Source organism: Felis catus, chromosome B1, assembly GCF_018350175.1.
Source record: "Felis catus isolate Fca126 chromosome B1, F.catus_Fca126_mat1.0, whole genome shotgun sequence".
Taxonomy (NCBI): domain Eukaryota; kingdom Metazoa; phylum Chordata; class Mammalia; order Carnivora; family Felidae; genus Felis; species Felis catus.
The window spans coordinates 15952106-15977500 of NC_058371.1; the positions used below are offsets into that span (position 1 = coordinate 15952106).

Below are 25395 nucleotides of genomic sequence, written 5' to 3' on the forward strand. Positions count from 1 at the left end.
CCACAAGCGACACACAAAGTTTCCAATTTCTCCCCATCCTCACCCACACTTGTTATTCTCTGGTTTGACAGCAGCCGTCCTAAAGGGTGTGAGCTGGTATCGCGTTGTGCACTTCTCAAATGATAAAAGTTGAGCATCTTTTCGTATGTTTATTGTCCACTTTTGTATCTTTGGAGCAAGGTCTATTCAGGTTCTTTGCCTATTTTTTTAATTGGGTTGGCTTTTTGTTGTTGAGTTGTGGGAGTTATTTATATATTCTGGATATTAACCTTTCATCAGATATGTGATCTGCAAATATTTTCTCCCATTCTTTGGGCTGTTGTCTCACTCTGTTACAGACAGTGTCCTTTCAGGCACAAAAGTTTTAAATTTTGATAAAGTCCAAATTATCTATGTTTCCTTTTGTTGCCTTGCTTTGGGTGTCATATCCAACAAATCACTCAAGAGGTTTTTTTTTAATTGTTTTAATATATTTTGAGAGAGAGAGAGAGAGCGCATGTGAGCAGGGGAGGAGCGGGGGGGGCGGTGGGGGGGGGAGAAGGAGAGAATCCCAAGCAGGCTCTGCACCGTCAGCACAGAGCCTGATGCGGGGGTTCGAGCTCATGAACTGTGAGCTCATAACCTGAGCTGAAATCAAGAGTCGGACGCTTAACAGACTGAGCCACCCGGGAGCCTCTCACAAGTTTTAATTATGTTTTTATCTGAATTTTTATTCTATGAATGCCTCCTGCTATAGACTATATATTACACAAAGGCAGAAACCTATTTCACTCACCATCCTATGGAACACTGGCAGGTGTTCCGATATATATATTTGTAGTCTGAGGAACACATATTTTCTGATGTTTTATAACTTGTGATATACACTATGGTACCCTATTAACTTATTTATATGAAAAATATTAATAAATGTGATTTCTGTGTGCTAATTATCTTTTGTTTGAAAAGGCACACTAAATTAAGGTGCATACATTTAAAGAAAACCTTAAGTTTCAAGAAATGTTGGGGAAAAAATTAAACACAGCAGAAACTATTGTCAATGGCTTATTTGAAAACCATCCCCCCCCCAAACCTTTACAGATTAAAAATGAAATGACTAAAAACACATCTCTCAGGTTTAATCTGTCCACTGCAAATGTGATGTGACTTCACTATATATTTCTTCATCGGCAGTTTTTCAAAAGTGGTACAGACCTGCTTCATAGCTTAAGAGAGAGCCTGGAAAAAATGCTAAAAGAGCCTTCCATTTCTTTCTGACTTTGTGAACTTTTAGGAGAAAGTTAAAAAGCATTTTTCTGCCACGTAGATCAAGCAAAACCAGAAGGGGTTCTCTTCAATTGTTTCACTTACTTGCTGCTGGGATTTAAAAGTAAATGGGACTTGTATTGTCATCTGGGAAACAGCAGGGGGAGCTCATGAGGTTTTTAAGTCAGCTGTTACCAGCCACCCTTCCCCCTCCAAAAAGTAACATTGCTTTAAGTACAAACTGAACAGGACCAAGAACAAACCAGAAGGCGAAAAGGAAGCAACAAAAATAAAATGTCCTCTAATGAGAGGTGAAAATGACCAAAATCAATTTCATGATAAAATACTGATACAAACTAACACTGAAGCCAGACCTTCAAATCCAACTTTGACTGTCCTTACTTACCTAATAAGCCAATGTCCCCCTGGATGCCCAAGACCCTATCACCGCCCTAGACCCTTAAGCATCTTTCTTATGTGTCAAAATTCAGTAGGCGGCTGGCTTAAAAACAATGATGCTTGAATTTTCTAAACATGTTTCTTAAATATTCAGTAAAATTCTTTGGCGGGGGGGGGGGGGCCTTAAATTGTGTCAAAAAAAATGGTTGTAAATAACAGGAGAGTGAAAGAAAGAACATAACTAAATACAGCCCTTATTCATTGGAAAGAGTAAGGGGAACCAGGAGCTACATACTGAGTTGTAGGGATGGGGTTAGAGTCACTCTTGTGAGGGCAGGAGTGATGTGACAGATATGAACAGGAGAGGATTTCCTATTTGGGAGAAATCTAACAAGTGACTCCCGTACTCCTTGCCATGATACCCTCTGAGGCTCGGCTGGGAGACCAGAATCAATGTTTCGTCATCAACAGCTTTCCTTTCATTCCTTGGCCTCACAGCGAAAGGAGCCGCGAGGCTCCAGACCGTGGTGCACAGAGGCTGAGGCCACTCGGCTCACCAGGGATGTGACGTCCTAGCTCTGTTCGTATTCTACCAACAAGTACATCTGGAGCACAGCTGCATGTCTTAGAACACACCTTGAAGGAGCTATCACCTCTTCTAGGGGGGGCTAATTTTGGCATGGGGAAAATGGACAGATTTTAGTGAGTGGCCAGAATGTCTTACAAACTGTGTGAGGTTCAGAGTCTTGTCTTGGTTTGCGACCGGTGTTTCCCAAAGAGTAGGGATCTCTCCTCGTGTTATTTCAGGATGAATACCAAAGCTTCAGATACAATATTTTGAGTGGTATGACTACTGGAACAACGAGAGATCTCATCTTGAAAGGAACGAGGGTAAATATATGTATAGAGATACAGCCCAGCTCAGTTTCATGCCATTGAGTTGTGTATGTCTTCATGCTATTTCAAGGGCTTACAGAAAAGCAAGCTGCTCATAATAAAGCGGATGCTTCCAATAAACTCCATCAAATGAAAGCATGCCTGGATCACACATAATGAATTATGACCGCTTTTCTTTAGGAGATTATCAATTTTTCTCTGAAACTCGATTATAATGTATTCTTGAGTAAAAGTATACATTGAGAAAGGAAATGAAACCTCAGGAAAAAAAGGTCAGTGCAACCGTATGACCTTAAAAAAAGCCTCTTTAAACAATATAAGGCTTCTTACCTCTTTAAAGGGATGTACGTGTTTTCCAGCATGAGCCCCCTTAAGTTCACTTCATCTACATATTCAAATCCTATCTCTACTGCCTGCCAGTGTTTGGAAACCAGATTTTTAATTATCTTAAATAAATCTGGGAAGAAAAAAGAAAAGACTAAAGGAAGCTTCGTTTTCTAAATACTAACTTAATCCAACCGCAGCAAGAGGAAACTCAGAACTCACTTCCAACTTTTATTTAGGTTACATAAGACAATTAAAATTCACCAGAAACTTCCAAATATAGTTATCTTGAGGAATCACAGATAAACACCACAAAAAGTTCCTTGGTGACAGAAATTCACTTAATAGCAGCATCTACAAGAACAACAAAACAAGTAGTAAACTCACAAGAAGGAACAGCGGTCCTGGAATTGACAAGTGTAATATGGTCCTCACTTACCACATGGATAGCTATCTCCTGTCATCCAGCTCAGTTGACTGATAATATATCTGATAGAAATGGCCTCTGGCAGGGGCGTCTGGGTGGCTCAGTCGGTTGGGCGATAGGCTTTGGCTCAGGTCATGATCTCACAGTTCGTGAGTTCAAACCCTGCATCGGGCTCTGTGCTGACAGCTCAGAGCCTGGAGCCTACTTTGGATTCTGTGTCTCTCCCTCCCTCTACCCCTCCCCTGCTCACACTCTGTGTCTGTCTCTCAATAATAAATAAAAGTTAAAAAAAAAATTTTTTTAAAGAAGAAATGACCTCTGGCAGGCTTTAGTACTATTCCGACCGCCAGCTGAGTAACAAACCCAATGGTTACCCCAGTCCTTCTTTCCCTGCTTGTTAACTACCCTACCAAGAGGTGAGAAGCCTGTACAGAGTGAGACTCTGCTGGTCAGGCTGGAGTTTGGCCCATGGACATGCTTACCACTCTTGTTACTAGGGGAATGAGATCCAGAAGAGGGCCTGTACGTTTTGAGGAAGAGAATGGAGGCCCAGTTGGCCTCTAGAAGGAGCTCAGGATCTTTCCCACTCATCCTCCCCCTTGGTTCCCCAGTAGGAATGGGTCAGGACATTGCCTTTTACTCTGCCCCAACAGGCCAAGGACATTTTATCGTTCGCTTTAAGAGCAGATGAGATACTCCTTCTGTTGAGTTCCTTCGGTGAGTTCTGTCTAAATGGGTGCTCGCGATGACAAATGTTGAGGTGTTGGCTTATGACTAAGGAATGATATGAGAAATAAGAATATCCTAACCCTGCTCTAGACCACCCATTTTCAAGGGATTCTGAGGGAAGATGAAGGCAAAGAGGATGAGACACAGCAAACGGACGCTTCTAACAAGCAAAAGATTCCACCCTACCACTAAGCAGAGCTTGAGTGAGCAAGACTCAGCTTGAAGAATTTCCTTTCACCAAGACTGATCAGAACCAAAGTAGGCTGTGAAAACAGTCCAAAGCCTGCTTTCCTCAGGGCTCACACCCAAGTGCCAGACCTATCTTCTGAAGTGAGAGGCCATTTCCACGGAACCAGAGAAAAGAGGGAATGACGCTGAAGGAGCATAGAAGAGGCTGGCCTTGGAGACCGTGTACAGCTGCACACACTGGCATTGTACAAAGGCACCAGGAAAAAGGGGGAAACGGGCTGAAACCAGCCTGCCCTCTAAGTGCTGTGTCCTGCAAAGAGCTGTGTCCACCCAGGGGCTGGGGGTGGCCTTTTTAGCTTTGCGTAAAGGTGACATTAGGCTGGCAGCTCTGTTGGACAGGCCTCCTCCCTGCTTCCGTGGAAAAGCCAACTACCTCGCCTCATTCACATTTATCAGAGACTGTCCTCTCAGCGCACTTAGAACAGTCCTCACTCATAAGGTGTCATCGGAGATACCAGATCTTGGCATTTCTTCTTATCAATATCTTCCAGTTCCTTAACACTTTTCTGAGATTTTCTCCTCTGCCCCAGCCCTGTTCTTAAAAATGTCTGGATATTTATCACCAGATGCAGGTTTAGTGACTCATCCCATTTGCTGATATATACAATCTCGGTAATGATGTTCATCTGGGGCACCTGGGTGGCTCAGCTGGTTAAGACTGTTGATCTCAGCTCAGGTCTTGATCGCGGGGTCGTGAGTTCAAGCCCCACGTTGGGCTTCCACACTGGGCATGAAGCCTACTTTAAAAAAAAAAATGACGATGATGATGTTCATCTCCTGGGAGCTAATCTGATACCCCTTTGAGCATCAATGCCTGATTGTTTTCTTACTGATTTACACCCTCTGGCAGAGGAAGCTGCCATGAAGAGTAGCTACAGGTAGGCTTCCGGTAGTCTTAGAGGAGTTAGAAAGAGCCTTGGCATACTTTTCCTTACAATGTGATACTTGAAAATGTAAAAGGTGTTATTATTTCATAACATTTTTATCATTATTTATTTCTTATTACTTTATCATCACTTAAGCATACGATCAATAAGAACATGTGACAATTCATAAAAGTGCAAAGAAGAAACATCCCAAATTCGGTCAAACACCAACTGTTAACCTTTTCATGAACGTTCTTCACCCTCTGCTCCGTGTGCACGTGTGTGAGCGCTCATACACGTGGCCCATATCTGTACAACACCGGGCCGATACTTTGATTCTACCAGGCACATTATGGAGACAAAGAGAATGAAGCAAAGTTTCCTTGAAATCTATAGTTATCTTCAGAATCACCTTGGGGAGACACAGCAGGGGTGTGATCAGGGAGAGAGACAAAGGCGGTGTTGGTCACATCTGAAAATGTGATCAAAGAGCTGAAGCAAATAGGGCAGAATGTTAACATCTGTTGAGTCTGGGGAGTAGGGCAACAAGTGTTTGCTCTAGCATTCTCTTATTAGTCTGTGAGTTTGAAATGTTTTTGTAACTTCCTAAAGCAAGCAAGAGCAACAATTGCTGTGAAGACATAGCGCGTGATGTCTCCGTAGAAGTTCTGCTGTTCCTGGGGTCTCCGCTGTGGTCTTTCTTTCTGGGAGTGTAGACTCTTCTGGCTTCTCATAAACTGCTCTTTACAAAGCGCAGAGACATCCACTAGAGAGATTTCTCATCAAAAAGACCGGATAACCCTCCCCTGAAAAAAGAAGAAATCATCCTTTCTCCTTAGTGCAGTGCTGATTGCCCCGGTATCCCCAGCGTAACTGTGTGAAAACAAAAAACACTGAGCCCAAACTTGTAAGGCAGGCGTTTGAAATTACAATTTCTCTTCACTATTAACATCCAAATGATGGATCTCTGGGAGACTGAAACTTGTTTTAAATTTTTTAAATTGTTCTTGTTTATTTTTGAGAGAGAAAGAGAGCACAAGAAGGGGAGGAGAGAGAGAGAGAGAGACAGAGACAGAGAGAGAGAGAGACAGAGGATCCAAAGCCGGATCTGTGCTGACAGCAGCAAGCCCAATGAGAGGCTCGAACTCACAAACCGTGAGATCACGACCCGGGCCGAGGTCCGACTCTCAAATGACTGAGCGACCCAAGTGTCCCCCCAATTTTTTTAAGTTGTTCAGAGATGACAGATTGATACAAATTCATGACTTTGGTGCCTGTGGTCTGAAGATGTGTTTGAGCTGGAACAGTGTCAACGCACAAAATATCACTGTGGTCAGAGTTCACCTCCCTGTGCGTTACACACAGCAGTGTGCTCTTCCAGAGCCTTCTGAGCCAAGGGATTTCGTTGACAGGGTGTCCTGACTTCATCTGGAGCCAAGATTATTAGCTTTTTTAGGATTCAGACGATGGAACCAAGTTCTTGAAGGGCTCTGACAGTTCAGCCTAGGAAGTCTGCCCTTCTGGGCAATTGCTGAAATGCACCCAAATATATCAAAATCCATTCTTAAAATTTTATCACATAAAAGGAAATACATAATGAGATTATAGAACACGTGAAGCAGATTTCCATGCAGGTTGTGGAGTCTACTTTTTCAAATTTTCATATGGTAGCACAATTTTCATTTACATCTCCTTTACGTACTCAAGAGAATCACTGTTAGTCAAAAGAAACAACTGTAAAACTCCACGTAGTGAGTGTTCACTCCACGGTCCAGAAGAAGGATAAAAAAATTACAGAGAGGCACCTGGCTGGTTCAGTCAGTAAAGCATACAACTTTTGCTCTTGGGGTTGTGAGTTCGAGCCCCATGCTGACTGTAGAGATTACTTAAAATAAAATCTTCAAAAAAAATTTTTTTAATGTTTATTTATATTTGAGAGAGAGAGAAAGAGAGTGAGGGAAGGAGAGGGAGTGGGGGAGGGGCAGAGACACAGACACAGAATCTGAAGCAGGCTCCAGGCTCCTAGCTGTGAGCTGTCATCCCAGAGTCCGATGCAGGGCTCGAACTCATGAACAGTGAGATCATGACCTGAGCCGAAGTCAGACGCTCAACCAACTGAGCCACCCAGGCACCCCTAAAAAGTTTTTTTAATGTTTATTTTATTTTTGACAGAGGGAGGGGCAGAGAGAGAGGGAGACAGAGAATCTGAAGCAGGCTCCATCCAGGCTCTGTGCTGACAGCTCAGAGCTGGACGCGGGCCTCAAACCCATGAACTGTGAGATCACGACCTGAGCTGAAGTCAGACACTTAACTGACTGAGCCACCCAGGCGCCCCTGAAATAAAATCTTTAAAAAAAATTACAAAGTAAATCTTGAAAATCCCAAAGTCTTGACAGTCAAAAATCACGGAAAACTTCTATAGAAATGTTGAAGGATACTGAACAATTGACTTAGAGAGTCGGAATTTTTCGATAAATCAGAATTTGGTCCCCATTATTTAAAGGCTATTATTTGCCCCCTTGGGAGGGGAGAGAATGGCTTGTGAGTGGGCAGTGGTAAGCCAACATGAGGAGGCCTTAGCTCCAGGCACTTAAGGCCCAGCCCAGACATGGGGATCAGACACTTGTGAATTAGACGAGAGTCCTGCCTCTGGGCCCATAGCCTAAACAAAATGTGCAGCCTGAAAACGGGGAATGAGCAGTTGGCCAGTTGAAAAAGAAAAGAGAAAAAGCTAAGCCTCCACCCTCTCCTCTCCAGCAAACGCCACCATGTTTCCTGAAAGACCGTGTAACAAACAGCCTGGCCAACAGACTGGGTGGCTGGGCACCAAGGCCTGGTGCTGTCTCCAACAGGGCGCCCAGCTGGGCCAAGAGACATGGGAGACAAGACACAGGCACACAAGCGCACTGGGTACAGAAGCCACGAACACACGCTACCCTAATGAACTGCTTTTGCCCTTGGGTGGAGGAAGCTCGTGACGGAAACCTTCCAAGCTTCTGTGTGGAGAAAGGATAGGTTTTCCATCCTTTTCGGGGGGGGGGAGGGGGGGGAGGGGGGAAGGTTGCTAAAAAGAAAGACTTTCCGAGTCTTCACAAGAGACGTGGATTTTAAGGGCAACCTTGGGTGCTACAGAACTAATCAAGCGAAAACAATAAGAAAATGAGCCTGACAGTCAGCAAGTATCTGAGGACTTTATCAGAAAGAATTAGAAAATGGACAGATTCACTGGGAGCTGCAAAGGATCAAATCTGCAAGGTGGCATTGTGTGGCTGGGATTAAATTATTTATTCATTGTTAATTTATTTATTTATGTATGTGCAAATGACCTTGCTGCTGCAGGTGCTAAGGGGCCTCTGAAAAGGCTGGGTTTTTAGATCCAGGCCTAGAATATTGGTCCATTTAACTCATTCTTTCCTTAAGGCGATCAGCACTGACTTTTATCTAAGGAGATAGAGGAGGAAAAACCATATGTGTGCACGGAATGATGCAGGCCTTGAGCAGCCCTGAGGACCCAAGTATTTCAGCTTCATTCAAGATTCTGGGGAAGGCTCCATGCAGTTTAATGTCCAAGAAATTAGCAAATGAATGCTTATGTCAATATGCGAAAAATCCCCGCTAGTTTAAACAGATAAAAAGCCTGTGGGGAAACCCCCGAAAATGCAGGCTCTTTTTCTTTCCCTTTTTAGTTAATTTAATTTTTAAAAGAGGGCCCAGCACTTCTGGAGTTCTATGGAAACCCGCAGAAGTGACAAAAAATAAAAAAGGTCTAGTGGATGCTTGATCTTGTACATGCTTGAAATAGTCTCAATGTGACTACTGGCAGAAATAAGAAGATTTTATCAGATGTTCTTTGTACCCTGTTCGTTATTCAATAATGTCCTGACCAAATTGAAACGCACAGAATCCACCTTTCCCTCTCACACATGCCTACAGCATGAAAACAAATAATTACTCTCTCTGTACAGCAACAGTTTGTAGGGGAAACCTGAGGGAGAAATCAATAGGGATATTATTTTCCCTAAATTTAGGCAGATAATGATGAATGAAAATGGTCATCCTGTGTTCCTGCTGACCCAGCACAGTGGGGACACTTGTGTCGGACATGACCTCTGGAGGAACAGAAAAAAGAACTCAGCGTGGGGGGCTCAGACAAGAAGCTGTACATATTGAAGCCAGCGACCCCACGCTAGTGAGTTCTCCTTAAGGAGAAAGGCCCACTTTGCAAAGGAGATATTATATGACAGTCGAAGATCCCCGAGGGAGAATCTTTCTACAAGATTGGCAACGGACACGAAACAAATGATCTGACTTGGGAAACACTGCCTTTCATAATATACAGCTGCCTCTCAAGGTGAATTAAAAATCGCTTGCCATCATATCCTTTACTGATTTTTTGTGAGCAAGAATATACAAATTAAATCTGCAATAAAATAAACAATATTCAAATCAAAAAAAAATCGCTTGCACTATAAAGAGGTAAGCTTTCCCCAGAAGGAGTGGGGGGTGGGGGAGGGGCACAAAAAAAAAAGAGAAAAAAAAATGACCAAAGGAAATGTCCTTAAATACAACAGCAAGATTTTGTTTTACATATTCAGTTGTCCTTGGTCCCTAAAATAGATTAGTACTCAAGTACTAAATAAATTATTAAGTCCTAAAGGAGAAAAGGAAAACTACAGAGGACTTTTCCACATTGCCAAACATCGTTAATTAATTTGCAAGTTGTAACTATTTTAATGGTAAATGACAAACTGCCTCAAGAATAAAAACTTCAAAATAATTTCTCCCCTCATAAACTTCTTGGATTTATCTGAGAATAAAGGGATAGTCTAAAACCAATAGCAGTTATAATTCTAATTTATAATTCATAAAATTATAAATTCCTTAGCTATATTTTCAATTTCTGGATCCCATAATTAATTTTCATATGTTACAGTTCTATTTGGTTTGTGGCACATCACAATTTAATCTATGCTTATTCTGAACAGGAGTTTTAAAAGCACTTTATTTCTAGTTAGGCTTCCATTCATAATACGGATAGTGAGGTATCTGAAATAACTAAGCAGCACATTAAAATTCTTCTCATAATGAATAGACGAGACTTCTTTCCTGTTCTTGCAGATTAAGGAGGATATTTATTTTAATAACAGAATAAAAGGAATAAAAGTAAAGATCTATCCCAAGGTATTTTATAAAAAAAACCCAACTACCTAGGAAAAAAGCAGTTTGTCTTTCCTGGTATAAGAAGATAGAACATGTCATTAAAAAAACAAAAAAACCGGGGCGCCTGGGTGGCGCAGTCGGTTAAGCCTCTGACTTCAGCTCAAGTCATGATCTCACAGTTAGTGAGTTCAAACCTCACATCGGGCTCTGTGCCGACAGCCTGGAGCCTGCTTCAGATCCTGTGTCTCCCTCTTTCTCTGCCCCTCCCCAGCTCGCACTCCGTCTGTCTCTCAACAATAAATGTTAAAAAAAAAAATAAGAACAAACCCAACTCTGATACTCATGTATTAATTTGTGCTCTGTAAGCAATTTGCAAATGAGTAGTAACTTTGAAGAGTTAAAGTTGAAATATTTCAATCACAAAATGTTTTATGGAAGGGAGAAGAGGAGAATCACCATCATTTTTTTTACTTTCTTTTAATCAAAGTTTGATTTATTAGAAACTACCAGGACACAAATTAGCAGCTATCACCAAAATGGACTCATTTTAAAAATCAGCACCCTAAGATTGCTCTGGGAACAGACTGTGCTCAGAAAAGAGCTGGAAAAAAAAATCACAAAATTTTTAAGTATCAATTTTTCCAATTAATTTTCATCAGCAATATCTAATTCACTACCTGGTGTAAGCTTGAAATGTCAAAATAATCATTCAAAAATAAAGCTCGAGTACTGAATTTTATCATTACAACATTTTGCTTTTTCATTGAGTGGAGATTTTTTCTGTTGGTGGCTACTCATGCAGAACACGAGCAGATGCTCTGGTCTGGTGAGGGCATCACAGGACGCCGCTTCTTAGGATAATTCGGAGTTGGCCAAGAAATTCAAAAATTGTCCTTTTTAAACCCTGAGGTCATAAAGAGCAACTAAAGCAAAAAGAAAAATCTGTATTTTACTGGGCTCACCCTTTTCAAGTCATACATAGGTATTCGTTCTCTCTTTTTATAATAGCAATAAGCAACAGCAACATGTTCTGGATAGATGCCTTAGAATGTTCTAGGCAGTATGCTAAGCAACTACCTTAGATGGTTTCATTTCAGACTCAAAATAACCCATGAGGTAGGTATTATTATTTCCATTTCCAAAAGGGGAAACTGGTCATCAACAAGGTTAAGTACTTTGCCCCAGGTCAAACAACAGTAAATGGTAGAGCTGGATTTGAACTGGTACCAATCTGATTCCAGAGTCTGAGCTCTTAGATACTGTGGTTCTGTCTCTTGCAAGCATCTTTTACTTCTGGTTTTTTGTCTTCTTGTGCTTTTTTGGACATTGACTAAGAGTTACCATTGATTTTCATGGAAAACTCAGCCTTGCATTTATCATTAAACAGGCCACAAGAATGTGCTTTCTTCAGTGTCATTTCATCTGTCCCTCAAAACCGACGGCACTCTGAAGGTGCAGGTGGCCCAGGAACTCTGGCCCTTCCCTGATGTCAGTGACTCTGCTCACCAGTCCTCATGTTCAGAACCATCATTCTCTTTTCTCTGTTTTTGCTTTATTATCTCTTATCTAATACTTCTCAAAGCCTGATAAGAATAACAGACATTTATATGTAGCACTTCTATGTGCCCGGGACGGATCTGAACATTGTACGGACACTAACTAGTAATATCCTCATTAACACCACCACTGGGCAAGTGTAATCATTAATCCCCACTTATAGATATGGAACAGAGACGAAGGTCACGTAACTTAACAAAGGTCACACAAGCTTTGGTGATCTAACCAATTCACTATACCGTGTGATAGACAGCACCTAGAATTATTTATTTACATCTTTATTTTCTGCCTCCTACTTCTACTAGGTAAGAGGAGAAGAGCTTCTGTCTTACCCACCACTGGATCTATACCACTTAGAACGGTGTCTAGCACACAGTAGGTGCTCAATAAATCTGTTGCCTGACGGACAGCTTCTTTCCTATCTTCCAGCCTTAAGGGCATTTCCCTGGCCCTATAGATATTCCCAGATAACACAAGCACCTCCTTAATTTCATATGACATACTAGTCATTCACAGACCATCAGGTGCAATCTTTGGGTCTTTTGCTTTTTTCAAGGTTTTCTGGTGTTGTCTTTTGGTGGGGGGAATAGAACTGAGCCGTCTGCTGCAAGTGCATCCCAGCCTCAAAGCTTACAGGTCTCTGAGATGGAAGGAGAGAGACCACAGAGACACATTTCTCTGTCTTGCTCAGTGCCCCAGGAAGATGGTCTCTCCCTACAACCTGCATTACTTCACTCCTCGTGCGTGCTGGCTGCTGGGTTTGCCCAGAGAGAGTCAGGAGCAGCAGATGGGAGGCTGGGAGGAAGTTCCATCCCTGCGGTTCCTCTGCCTGGGTGCCACGGTTTTGCCAGTGGCCGCTCCCTCCGTGACTAGCAGCTCCTCCTGGGTGGTCCCCCTTGCAGCGGTTGAAGGGTCCTCTCCTCCAGCTCCCCTGGCCTCCTCCAATAGCGCTGCCTCCCTTCGCCACTCCAGGCCTGATGGGAAGGCCTTCCCACTGCGCTAGGTCTTGGGAGCCACATCCCTCACAGGCTCCCTCAATCTTGCGCACACCTCTGGAAGGGTTCCTTCATTAAATATGCTTCAAAATGGCAGCTGAAAGGTCCTCCTTCTTCCTGCCGGGATGCTGACACAGAGACGCCTGGTCTACCTCCCACCCAATGCAGCACAGCCCTCCGCAGCATCCTCAGCTTCTGTCTGCTCACTGCCAACGTTCAAAGGAGTCTTCTTCTATTTATTAAAATGTTATTCCTCTTCCAGGGGCAGGAAAGATCTTCCCATGAAATCCTGTCTCTGTCTGCTGGAGCACACAGAGTAAGCCTCCTTTTCCCTCCGCCTGACAGCCCTGTAAATCCTGTAAATATTTAACCACAGCTGTCGTGGCCTCCCCCAAATCTTCTCTTCCCCAGGCTAAATGCATTCCACTTATTTTCCACTTCCTATCTCCCCACGCCTCCATCTAAATGCCTGACAAGGGAGTGGAGAAACAGGAGAATAAATTTATAATAATTGATAGGTGTGAGTGGCAAGATAAAAGAACCAGGAAGGAAGCAGAATTTGTCTACTTCTGACTTCATCCCTGGGGCTGATCGGTCAACTTCTCCTTACATATTTTTATTGTTATTACCACTTCAACTCATTTATGACGCCACAATTCCCTTCTCCTGCACTTTTTGTATATTGGTAAAACATCCATAATATAAAAGTTAACATTTTAACCGTCTTTAGGTATATGGCTCGGTGTCATTAAGGACATTCACATGGCTGTTGTACAACCATCACCACTATCCATTTCCAGAATTGTTACATCATCCCAGACGCTTTGTACCCATTAAACACCAACTCCCCGTCTCTTTCTCCTCTTGTCCCTGGTAGTCTCTATGTTCCATCTCTATGCCTTGCCTCTTCTAGGTACCTCATGTAATGGAACCACACAATATTTATCTTGTCGTGTGTAGCTTATTTCACCAAGCATAATATCGTAAAGATTCATCACGTTGCAGTGCGTGTCGGATTTTCCTTCCTTTTTGAGGCCGTGCGACATTCTGCTCGAGGGGCCAGACCACATTCTGTTTCTCCATTTGTCTGTTGATGGACCCCTGGGCTGTTTCCACCTTTTGGCTATTGTGAATACTGCTGCTGTGAACATGGGTATATAAATGCCTGTTTGAGGGCCTGCTTTCAATTCTTTTGGATATTTACCTAGGAGGAGAATTGCTAGATCACATATTAATTCTATGTTTAACTTTTTGAGGGACCCGCACACTTTCTCACAGTGGCTCTCCCCTTTCACGTTCCCATCAGCAGAGTACAAGGGTTCTCATTTGTCCACATCCTCGCCAACACTTACTATTTTGGGTTTTTTTTTTTTAAACAGCCATCCTAATGGCTTTTTGGGAAAAAAAAGCAGCTTTACTGATATAATTTGTATATGATAAACAGTATATTTAAGGCATATAATCTAAGTTTTTACCTATGTATACACTTGTGAACCACTATCATGCTCAAGATTACTTCCGTAGCTATGATTCCAAAAGCTTCCTCAGGCCCCTTCAGAACCCCTTACCCCTGCCCCTCACCTTTCCCAGGCAACTTCATCCATTTTTTTAACCCTATGTGTTTTGGGATATCCTGCTTATTCCCTTCCATCTGTGAAGCTGATCTCTTGGATCAGATGAAAGCAAGGGGCGCCTGGGTGGCTCAGTCAGTCAAGCATCTGACTCTTGATTTCGGCTCAGGTCATGGTCTCACAGTCATGAGACCCAGCCCCACACTGAGCTCTGTGCTGACAGTGTGGAGCCTGCTTGAGATTCTCTCTTTGCCCCTTCCCTCCTCAAAGTAAGTAAATAAATTTTAACAAGAAAGATGAAAGCAAAATTTCTTAGCAGATATTTTCAACAGATTTTACACATACCAAGTCCACCCTTCCAGAAAGCCACAATAAGAACAAAACAAGTGTCAAGAACAGAATTTCTTTGAACTTGCAGTCTCTGCTTATACCTCCCTCTTTCCCAAACAGATGCAGAGAAATCAGATTCAAATTACAGTTGCCTTAGGGGTAAGAATTCTTATTCCAATTTTATAAACAAAAGAACTCAGGCTTCAAGAGGTTAGACAACTTGCTCAGGATCCCACGACTTGACACCAAAAGCACAAGCCATTAAAGAAAAACTAGTAATTTGGACAGCATCAATATTTAGAACTTTTGCACTTTAAAAGATACCATTAAAAAAAAAAAAACCACAACTCACAGACTGGGACAAAATATGTACAAACCATATATCTGACAAAAGACTTGCATCAGAATATATAGAGAGCACTTGACAGTTGACCAAAGTTTTTAAATGGGCAAAATATTTGAATATACATTTCTGCAAAGAAGATATACTTATGTCTAACAAGCACACGAAAAGATGGTTAAAATCACTAGTCATTAGAGAAATGCAAATTAAAACCGTAAGGAGATACCACTAGGTACCCACTGGGATGGTTATAATCAAAAAGGTAGACAATAATAAGAGCTTGTGAAGGGATGGAGAAACTAAAACCCTTATGTGAATGGGAATATAAAATGGTACAACCACTTTGGGATATAGCTTGTCAGTTGCTTAAAAAGTTACACATAAACTTGTAAGACAATCCAGCCACCCCGCTCCTAGGAACCTATTAGAGAAATGAAAACACATGTCCACACAAATGCTCATGGCACCATTATTCATAACAGCCAAATTAAAAACTGGAAACAGGGGCGCCTGGGTGGCTCAGTCGGTTAAGCGTCCGACTTCGGCTCAGGTCATGATCTCGTGGTCTGTGAGTTCAAGCCCCGCGTCAGGCTCTGTGCTGACAACTCAGAGCCTGGAGCCTGCTTCAGATTCTGTGTCACCCTCTCTCTCTGCCCCTCCCCTGTTCATTCTCTGACTCTCTCTCTGTCAAAAATAAATAAACATTAAAAAAAAATAAAAAATAAAAACTGGAAACAGTCTAAATGTCCATCAACTGATGAATGAGTAAACAAAACGTGGTATATCCATACAATGAAATAATATCTGTCAATTGTAAGTAATGAATTCCCAGTACTACAACATGGATAAAACTTGATGACATTATGCTAAGCGAAAGAACCTCGACACAAAATACATATTGAATGATTCCATTTCTAAAAGATGTCTAGAAAAAACAAATGTTTAGAGATAGAAAGTAGGTGGAAATATCCTAAAACTGCCTAATGGTGATGGTTCCACAACACTATAAATGTCCATAAATCACTGAGTTGTAAACTTACGATGGGTGAATTTTTTTTTTAAGTAGGTTCCATGCCCAACATGGGGCTTGAATTACAAAACCCTAAGATCGAGTTGAATGTTCTGACTGAGCCAACCAGGCACCCCTACAATGGGCGAATTTTATAGGATGTAAATTATACCTCAATCAACCTGTTTTTAAAAATCACACAACTAGTAAATGGTAGTACAAAATATCAGGGGAAGTTATCTTGAAAGATCTATGATTAATGAATCTATGCAAAGAAAGAGGCAGGAAGTAGAATATAAATTGGTACTGGATTTCTTCAAACTCCCTAAAAATTAAAACAAGCTTATTTGGGGGACTGCATTAAGCAACCATTTTTCTTTCATAGGAAGCCATTAATAACTTTTATAGCCTATTTTGCCGTGTTTTAGATTTCTCATGTTTTTTTATTCAGTCTATTATATGCCCCAAGATTCTGTTAAATTTGATATGGGTTGAATAACTTTTTGATTTTATTTTAAACTCTGTTTTATTTGAATTCCTGTAACTGAAAGCATTCTAGTAAACAGTAAGTAGTTATAGGGGTGTCTGGGTGGCTTGGTCAGTTAAGCATTCAACTTCGGCTCAGGTCATGATCTCATGGTCCGTGGGTTCGAGCCCCACATTGGGCTCTCTGTTGTCAGCACAGAGCTCACTCTGGATCCTCTGTCTCCCTCTCTCTGTCCCTCCCCCGCTCTCTCTCTCTCTCTCTCAAAAATAAACAAACATCAAAAAAAAATAAGAGTAAATAGTTAATGTGAATGTACTCCTATGACATAAGAAAAGTCTCTGAGCTTCTCTGAGGATGTCCAAAGGACTGCTTACTGGGCTAACTGCACCAGCCAGCTCTCCACATTATTATTTCTGTAATATGGTGGTCATTACTTATGAGCAGTTAAGGCTTCATGGATACAGATAGAATATTGCAATGCAAAATTATCTGCGGCAGGGATTTAGTTCTCTACCACAACACTCATCTGCCCCTCCTCCCTCGCCCTCTTCCTAGCTGGGCACATCGCTACTCAGAACAAACGCTTACATTTCCCAGCCACCCTTGCAGCCTGCCTTATCCATATGCCTACACTCCAGCTACCTGTTATAAACAGAAGTGCTGTGTGAGATTTCTGGAAATGGTACTTAAAGTGAACAGACCCAGTGGAAAGAAACCCCAGTTTGCCCTTCTGCTTTCTGTTCTTCTTCAGGCCTGCCACTAGGACTGAGAAGTTCTGGGCTGCCTGCCTCCGTCTTCTTTTCTGGGATGGAAAACCACTTCTATTTTGTTTAACAGACAGAAGCCAAGTTTCTTTTACTCACACAGAACCTCATCCTAACTGACACACTGTCTAACAGAAAAAGAATCCACTGGAATCATTTCTGTGAGGAAACAAGACAGAGGAGAGCAAGCCAAGTGCGAATGCTGACAGCAGTGTGTCTGTGAGGCCTCAGCACAGGGGGTACCGCGATACTCAGTAGCCATGGTTACAAGGACTACAGCTGCCATATTGGAAGTCATCTCAATAATAGGATTTCTAGAACTATACTTAATGATTGCTGCCCAGCGAGGCAGCAAGGGGTAAACACTCACACATGTCACATGCTGTTTCCTAAATCTGATTTATCTTTTCCAAAGATTGGAGAATTATCACAAGGTGAAAGCCAAGTCCACCCAGGAGTCCCTGAAACCCTGATCCAATCACAAGAATATTCCCTCAAAACACAAAAGTGTCTAACAATTTGTAGTTTCTTAAAATTCTTAAGAATACAGTACTTGTCGACCGTGTAGATGGTGAAAATAGTATCTGGTGTCTGTCATGGTCATCAATCAGGTACATAAAAAATGTGCCTTCAGACTTGGATTTGCCAGGTGTTGAGTAATGTGGTGGCTATCTTGGTGCTACGTGCAGGTAAATGTTTAGCGAGTATTTCAGAGGAGACCAAATTTAATTAATTTTATACCCGTGACAGTGGTGAGATAATGTGCATGCCAATGTCCCTGGTGAGGAGTTGTTACAAAATACAAGTTTTAATGACTGGTGGAATAAATGTGGGTTGGTAGTTTGAGCTCTGATGTGGATATATGTATTACTAATTTAGGCTTAGAAATATTAAATGACTATGATAAGTACTTAGACTACATAAAAATTCCTGAAATTGATCTTTGCTCCAGCGTCCCCAGGAAGTCATCTTTTTGAGTCTCAGACTCCTTCCCTGTACCAGAAATAGGATGGACAATGTGACCTCTAAACTTCCTTTTAGGGCTAGCTTCCTACAAACGTGAATTTTCTCCTGGGAATAACACACTACAAAAATAGAAATAAAAATAAGTAAATAACTGACTAAATGCGTTGTTTTCAGATTTGCCGAATGGGAAATTTTCTGGGAATAAACCAACACACATCCCAATATAGTTAAAAGTAAATGATCTGGATACTGAGGCAAATGAACTTTCCTTTAACATTTCAAGTTACTAGTTACTTTAGACTATCAAAGTTTACACGGTAGTATGTTAAAACTAAAAATACCCAGCACTGTCAAAATCAGAAGGGACTTGGCATGTAACTACGTGTCCATTCCTACTGCTTTTAATAGACATGCTCGATACAGATACCCTCAGATAACTGCTCTGGCTGAGAGAAACACATTCCAAGGTTATCGGAATGGGGTGCATTTGCGTGTGGGAAATAAAGTGTTCACAGAGTCCTTCTGCTTTGGGGTTGTTCATCCATCGTCTTTGTGATTTAAAATTCAGGATGTGACCACTCCGGTCAGTACATCCAACCTGCCCGGGCTGAAACGAACTTCAAGGTTCTAGAAATTAGAAAGTGTGGCCGAGAAGCTGTTGGGGCTGACAGGTCAAAGGAGAGCTCATTACTTGTGTGTTTTGAGAACCTGAAATCCTCTCATAAGACTTATTTTAAGTTCCTGGAATCCTACATTTCTCTGAAATCCCTTCAGTTCATCAGTAAGAACCAACTGGGCAGAACATAACAAAAGTTGCAAAGAAGCGATGACTCCCACCAAAGAGCCTATGGCCGCACCTCATTACCTGTACACCAATATATTCTTATTGCTAAAATCATACCAACAGATTCTGACATCAGTGGATAATGGGAACAGAGAGCAGATCAGTGGTGGCCTGGAGGTCGGGGAGGGGACTGACCATACATTGTGAAGACAATGGATGGGTCTTAATGGTGACGGTGGCACCCATTTAGCAGAATCCACTGAACTGTATACCTAAAAGGTGTGAATTTTGTTATTTGTATATGATACCTCAGTTTACCTGAGTTACAAAATAAAAATAAAGGCATATATCAAAAGACACCCACCAGATAATCATATTTAATCCAATTTTCTGGGAATTTTAAATACACGCACACATACACACATACATACATAAATCTGGGCAAGAATCAGTATCTTAACTGCTCGCCTGAGTGTTAGACCAGAAGGACTTCAGCAGATGCCACATAACATTTGGAAAAGGTGCTGCCGTGAATTCTCTCTTAGAAGATAAAACGATAGTTTATCTTCAGCTCTGCGGAATACATTCAGCAGTGGTTAGGTAACATGAGGAATTAGGACAGAATGCTACATCATAATTACCTGGGACTCTGATGTGGAATCAGAGCATCTGGTCAACAAATTTTCAGCCCTTATTTTCCCCTGCTCTTATGTCACAAACAAGAGACAGGATGCATTCATGACATGCATTTATTTATTTAGGAACTTTTTTTTTTAAAGCACTTTGATGACTGCCTCAATATTTTCTTAATTTTACGATGATCAATCATTCTAGTAATTTTTTCCCATGTATAGTAATGTATCAAAACTTTCCAGTTGCTGCAGATAGATTTTTTTATAGAAAATGGAAAAGATATTCTTTTCATTTGTTTGTTTTATTTAAATTCAAGTTAGTTAACATACAGTGGAGTCTTGGCTTCAGGAGTAGAACCCAGTGATTTATCTCAGATAGATTTTCTATCAGGCTTTTCCATGTCAAAACTGCTAAAGGCCAAAGACGAACTCACTGACTGGTTAAATTTATTAATGGGTGTAAATATTCAGGTAATGTAACATGTTCTCAAAGAATCATCCCTAGATCCTGGCATCGTTCCTTACACTGGAAGGGCAATTGTATTGCTAAAATCAAAGCACATGAACGATACTCTAAAATGCTTTTCCTAGATAACTGAACGAATGTGAGTAAATCTGAGAAAATGAAGGAGAAAGTGGGACTAGTCATTAATCTACTCAAGGCTATTCTCTAAATTGCCTTTCTGAGAGTTCCGTTTAAACATGAGAGATAAAATGCATGAGTTTGTTTCCACTGATTCCTGAAACCCTTCTAAAATGACAGTAAGGGAATAAAAATGCTATCGACTCACAAGGACAAATAGCACAGTAGTAAAGACGACAGTGATATAAGAGATGTCAACAAAATTTTGATGCTGAAAGCATAGGGATGAATGGTAGCTGAGGAGCAGACCTGAAGCCTCAGGACACGAACAGGGGTGTGCGGATGAGAAGGAAGTGAATTCCCAGCACAGACCCCTGGATAGGCTCAGAATCTGGATGCATCAGAGACCTTGGAAGGCAAGGATAAGGAAAGGTGCTGGAAAAAGAAGGTAGGAAGTTCGACTAAAGAGCCGACAGACCCCAGGCAAACGGACAACCACCCCTCCCCCCTTCCCACCAACAGAGGAGAAAACTAATCTTTAGAGAAACTGACCCAGTGAGGCTCTCCTTCAGACACATCAGGGAAACTAGGCCCAGGGGTCAAGAGTCACACTAAAACCAAGAATTAAGTGGAAGTCTACCCACTCAATAGTTCAACCCCAAATCCTTCATCCCCTTTGGCCCCCAGAATTCTGGTGGCCAGAACCTTATTCCCAAGGCAGAAGATAAAAAGATTCTCTACTACAGAAGGGACATAAGAGAAAAGACATCAAAGTGGACATTTGGGAATCACCCAATGAAATGACTGGACCTTCAGCAATCACTGTCTTTCCACCAACACCCAGGGAGCATTCAACTGCCTTGAAAATAAATGAACACAGAAAGGTCACTGAACATTTAGGAAAGTCCTTACCACGAAAGATCGAGAAAATTAAAAAAATAAATTAAATTAAACAAGAAAAGAAAAGGAAGGAAAAGGAGACTACAAAGACAACACAGGGAGAAGAAAACTTAACCTCCTATAATTAATACTTTCCGAGGATAAGAAAATTCATTTACCACCCATTCATTCAACAAAGATTTATTGAGCATCTGATTTATGTTAAGTATTGTTCTCATTTCTGAGGATGCTGAGGTTTTAAAAAGGATACAAAAATTCCTGTCTTCATGTAGCTTATATTCTAGTGTATAATGTACCTATGAAACTAGGCAGAATGCTGTTAAGAGGAATAATCACACAATTTTTAAAAAGAGCGCTAATAAATTAAAAACTATTATAACCATCTCCATTCCTCCTGCTTTAGTTCAGGCCCTTGGATTTTTAGAGTAACTTTAAGAGGCCTCCTTGCATCAGATCTTACCAACACCACCCTATCCATCCTTCTCACAGCTGCTAGAATGATTTTTATTCAACCACTACATCTTGATCGTGTTACTCTTCTTCCTAAAATCCTTGAATGGTACTTCGCTGCCTTTCGGATAAAATCCAAACTACTTTGTAAGTCATTAAGGCTCTCTATGATCTGGTTCCTACTTACCCCTTCAGCAGCACTACCTACTTGCCACTCCTATTATATCCGTATCGAATCACTGCTTACAATCTGTTAAATATATGATGCTTCCTCTCATGCCTCTAGACCAATGGTTTCAAACATGATTTCAACCAACAATATGCAATACATTTTACACTGTAACCCAGTACAGTGTTTCCCTCCCTCCCCCGGTCTCTCTCACACACACGTACAATGAGGGAGCAGGAGTAGGGGAAGTTTCATGAAAGAATACTTATCCATACTATCTGAGATGCTTTCTGATAGATTTTTTTTTAATGCTAGCCATGACACATGAAATTGATTTCATGACCTACTAATGGGGCCCAATCAACTGTTTCAAAAACAGTTTTAAGTCTTTGTATATTTTAATGTTTCCATCACCTTTTCTTCTTCTGGCTAATTCTCACCTGTTTTCAAGACTCAGTTTAAAGTGCTCATCCCTCTCCTTGCTCCCTGGATTTAGATATCCCTCTGTGTTTCTTTTCTTTTCTTTTCTTTTCTTTTCTTTTCTTTTCTTTTCTTTTCTTTTCTTTTCTTTTCTTTTCTTTTCTTTTCTCTTTTCTTTTCTTTTCTTTTCTTTTTAATGTTTATTTATTTTTGAGAGAGACGGAGACAGAAACAGAATGCAAGCAGAGGAGGGGCAGAGAGAGAGGGAGACACAGAATCCAAAGCAGGCTCCAGGCTATGAGCTGTCAGCACAGAGCCCAACGTGGGGCTCAAACCCACAAACCATGAGATCGTGACCTGAGCCGAAGTTGGGCGCTCAACCACTGAGTCACCCAGGCACCCCCCTCCCTCTGTGTTTCTGTAGTATGCCTGCCACTCCCTATTACCACTGTCTCTTCATTGGTTTGTTTCCCCTACTTGACTGTGAGCTTCCAGAAGGCAGTGATTGAACCCCTACTGCCTGGGAAACAGTGTCCAGCACAGAGATGACCCTCAATGAATACTGGCTTATGAATTCATCCATTCCATTCTTGAGTTGGGTAAATGGTAATGTCTAAAATCACAGAGCTCCCGATCCCTTTTTTTTTTCCTATTTGAAATAAGTAAGCTATCTCCTGGGGGATCTCTTACACATTTCCATAACAGAGCCACCCAGAAGCTTCTAGTTTTAGGCAAGAGCATTTGTCTTCCCGTTATGGTTTAGAGAGCAATTTTCAAACTTTTGTTCCAAGAGCCCCTCTATACTCTTAAAATTAGTGAGGGCCCCAAAGAGTCTCGACTTATGTGAGATTATTATGTGAGATTACACACACACACACACACACACACACACACACACACACACACCCGTATACGTTTGTATTTATTACACACATCATGTAAGCCTCCGGAAACTCCACTGTTCATTTGTCAGAACAAGAATGAAAAAGGCAAAGAACATCTTAGTATTATTAAGAAAACAGTTTTGCTCCCCTCCGCCCAGGCCTCTGAAAGGGTCTCAAGGACAGACTCCCACAGGTCCTCAGACCACAGTTTGAGAAGCACTAATGCAGAGTACCTAAGCCATAGATACTGTTGCTTAAGGGGGTTCAGTAACACCTCTGCTTTTAGCACCAGAGCCTGGAACCAATTTAAAGATAAAGGAGTATCATATGGGTCAGTTTTATTATTGATAGAACTCTTGGACAATATGGCAACAAAGATCTTTCCATTATCACCTAATCACAGTCTAAAAATCTCAACTTTCCCACGGTAAGAGCAGACTCCCACAAAACTTTTGGCATGGGAGAGCAGTCCCAAATGCATGAATCCTGTGGACAGAGGTTCTTCCAAAATCCGAATCTGAAAAGTTACTCTTCTGTTTCTGGAGAGGAGAAAACAAGGAGGGTAGAGTAGAGCTGAGAATGTCATTAGCGGAGCTCACTCAACATGGAAAGAGACACCAGGAACAAGGAATAAGTATTTCACCATAATGCTGGGCACCAACTCTGTGGCATCACACACACACACACAAGTCCTATTTTAAAAATAAGACAAAAACAGGGAGGGAGACAAACTGTATTTAAGAATCTTAAATACAGAAAACAAACTGAGGGTTGCTGGAGGGGTGTTGGGTGGGGGAATGGGCTAAATGGGGCGATGGATGATGGGTATTAAGGAGGGTGCTTGTTGGGATAAGCACTGGGTGTTGTATGTAAGTGATGAAACCATTTCTACTGCTGAAACCATTACTACACTATATGTTAACTATTTTGGATTTAATTAAAAATTTTTAGGGATGCCTGGGTGGCTCAGTCGGTTGAGCGTCCGACTTCGGCTCAGGTCATGATCTCACAGTCTGTGAGTTCGAGCCCTGTGTCAGGCTCTGTGCTGACAGCTCGGAGCCTGGAGCCTGCTTCAGATTCTGTGTCTCCCTCTCTCTCTGCCCACCCGCCCCCCCGCTCATGCTCTGTCTCTCTCTGTCCAAAATAAATAAACATTAAAAATTAAAAAAAATTTTTTTAAACATAAATAAAAATAAATAACGTCCTATTTTAGCAGTGTGCCAATTTTACAAAAGTTCCCTATTACTAAAAAAAAAAAAAAAAAAATTCTGCCTAATCTGTGAACTTCTTTATAACATTGAGTGAGTGAAACACTGAAATGTGACATACATTCACAGAAATGGGTACCACATTCTAATACAGTGACATTTGCCTATGTTAACATCTCTGTTTAAAACACTGTTCACTTTTCTTCTCTCAGCCGATTCTTACCTTCATCTACAAATGCTTTCCTAACATTTTAAATTATTGTTTTAAAATTTTTTATTTTTTTATTATTTAAAAAAATTTTTTTAGGGGCGCCTGGGTGGCGCAGTCGGTTAAGCGTCCGACTTCAGCCAGGTCACGATCTCGCGGTCCGTGAGTTCGAGCCCCGCGTCGGGCTCTGGGCTGATGGCTCAGAGCCTGGAGCCTGTTTCCAATTCTGTGTCTCCCTCTCTCTCTGCCCCTCCCCCGTTCATGCTCTCTCTCTGTCCCAAAAATAAATAAACGTTGAAAAAAAAAATTTTTTTTTAATGTTATTTTTGAGAGAGAGAGACAAAGTGTGAGCAGAGAGCGGCAGAGAGAGGGAGACACAGAATCTGAAACAGGCTCCAGACTCTGAGCTGTCAGCAGAGCCTGACACAGGGCTCGAACTCACAAACCATAGGATCACGACCTGAGCCAAAGTTGGATGCTTAACCGACTGAGCCACCCAGGTGCCCCAATATTTTTATTATTATTTTAAATCTATGTTAGGAATGCTGTGTCTTTTAAAAATAACTCTAGGAGTGCCTAGGTGGCTCAGTCAGTTGAGTGACCGACTCTTGATTTAGGCTCAGGTCACGATCCCAAGGTCGTCCACACTGAGCATGGAGCCTGCTTAAGATTCTCTCTCTCCCTCTGCCCCTCTCCTGCTCACTCGCGCTCTCTCTCCCTCCCTCTAAAATAAAAATAAATAAAAATAAAAATAACTCTAAGCTGCAGAATCTACTTGAACTCTTGCTGTTCAACAAAGACAAATTCTCCAACGGGGGTGGACATGGTGGTCCATGCCT

At 41.6% G+C, this 25395-nt stretch overlaps 1 protein-coding gene across 13 annotated transcripts in view; it reads right to left on the minus strand.

Annotated features, from left to right (window-relative positions):
* Nucleotides 1-25395, minus strand: part of LOC123384769 — a 104999-nt gene that overhangs the window by 59177 nt on the left and 20427 nt on the right. The window contains exon 4 of one of the 13 annotated variants that reach the window (XR_006596292.1): nucleotides 3084-5942. The exons of the other annotated variants lie outside the window; for them this stretch is intronic. The gene's annotated coding sequence lies outside the window, so the exon portion shown is untranslated. Of the gene's footprint in view, nucleotides 1-3083; nucleotides 5943-25395 lie in introns of those variants that run through there. 13 annotated transcript variants of the gene reach the window in all.